This window comes from Arachis ipaensis, chromosome B04, assembly GCF_000816755.2.
Source record: "Arachis ipaensis cultivar K30076 chromosome B04, Araip1.1, whole genome shotgun sequence".
NCBI lineage: Eukaryota > Viridiplantae > Streptophyta > Magnoliopsida > Fabales > Fabaceae > Arachis > Arachis ipaensis.
The window spans coordinates 26,973,489-26,975,418 of NC_029788.2; the positions used below are offsets into that span (position 1 = coordinate 26,973,489).

At 31.1% G+C, this 1,930-nt stretch overlaps 1 long non-coding RNA gene across 1 annotated transcript; it reads left to right on the forward strand.

The window, feature by feature from the left end:
- On the forward strand, positions 1,149 to 1,620 carry LOC110270592. Its single transcript, XR_002360231.1, has 3 exons — positions 1,149 to 1,233; positions 1,339 to 1,413; positions 1,530 to 1,620. It is a non-coding gene; the product is annotated as an uncharacterized LOC110270592 (long non-coding RNA).

A 1,930-nucleotide genomic window follows, 5' to 3' on the forward strand; every position in this document is an offset into this window, starting at 1 on the left:
GGAATTGGGTTTCATATTTAGAGTTTAGAGATTAAGGTTTTGGGTTATGTCGTAGGATTCTGGTTTATGTGATTCAGAATGAGGATGGATCATAAACTGTATAGTATGACACCTAAAAACAAAATTAGTAACCATAGACCAGTATGCATACCACTCAGTTATGAACTTATTTTAGAAAAATATCTTAACAATTCTATATGAAAATCAGTATTTAATTCATAACTAGACTAATTGTCAATTATTAATGTTTTCATTCATTCTAATTATGTTAATTGTGAATTATTCTAAGGGTAAAACACTGAAATAAACCAAGTTCATGCCAAAATTACGCAAATCATCCAAAGCAAAAAACATTACATTGATGTTCCGAAGCATGTAACTATATAATTCGAGTTAGACAAATTCAATTTTCACATTTTGGGAGTCAATCGAATTAAGTTGAATCGATTTACATAGGAATGTTGTGTTAACCATAAATTGAATCGAGCGTAGGCGAATTAGGTAAATTCAGAATAAATCGAATCAGACATATTCGATTTACATGAATCAACAATAAAACGAAGTAAACCAATTCAATTTATAAAGATGGTGGCTATGGTAAATCGAATGCAACATTGTCAATTTAATATGCACGTGGCCATAAAAAGGAAAAATAATTTATATTATAACAAAATTATAATAACAAAATTATAACCCTTTTCGAACAAGATAAATAAAAAATTATAAGTAAAAATTATATGTTACAACTCTTTTCATAATAACAAAATTGATAATAACTATATATATTATGTTAGGGTAAATTACTAAAATAAACCAATTGACATCCAAAATTATCCAGATTCCCAAAAACGAAAATGGCTACCTGAAATAGCTTCGATTTGTATATGCATATAAATCGAAACAATAAGATTCAATTTCATATGCATGTAAATCGAACCAACTGAGTTCAATTTATAAGGATACTGACGAATAACATAATTCGATTCCAGTAGATTCGATTTATTATTTATTATACCATGTGAGTAAATCGAATGCATCAAAGAATATATTTACTCGAATTCTAAATACAGTACTCTTCTACACAATCAATAATTTAAAAAATTAAAAAAATTAATATTATCTAAATACAGTACTCTTCTACGTTGCAGAGAGATATTGGTGCCCAATGATCATTGCATTGGCGACAGGAAAGCGTTCTTGACACTTCGGCCAGAGAAGGAAGTCGTCGACGATGTAAATTTGTGTTCAATCATGATTTTATTGTGGATTTTCACGCTATAAGTGGTTTTATCAACTATTGCAAGCTAATAATGATCTTTTTTTTTTGCAATGACGCAGGTGCTAAACTTGGTTGCTACCATGTTGACAGATGACCGGACAGAGAATACTTGGTGGCTTCTGACGACTTTCTCGGTGAGTTCTCTTGCTTCTCGCGTAATCTTTAAGAGGGAATCCAATTGGTGCAGATATTTGTGTACGTTGAATTTAGTGTGCAGCTAACGTGGTGTCGTTCTTTTAACCCAATGAAGCAAATAGCTCTGAATCCGACAACCTACTGCAAGGAGTCGTTGGAGTACATTGAACGCTGCTATGTGGGTCCCGTGGACGACATCACTAAGGTAATCCAGAACCCCGTTCATAACCCGTCTTGCTTAATACATAACATTGTTGGGCCTGGGAAATTATGCTGCTACATTCCTATTTCGAACATTTACTAATTTAACCGATCTTCGGATCCAGATATACATACCCATGTACACGGAGGGGCATTGGTACTTAATGGTAGGAATTTATGTTAAATGAAAATTAAAATTAAAATATTAAAATTGAAATATAGTTATGTTACATTAGTAATTATGTTATATTAATAAATATAAATAATATATAGTCATTATGTACTTAACCAAGTAAATGTGCATATATGATTTAT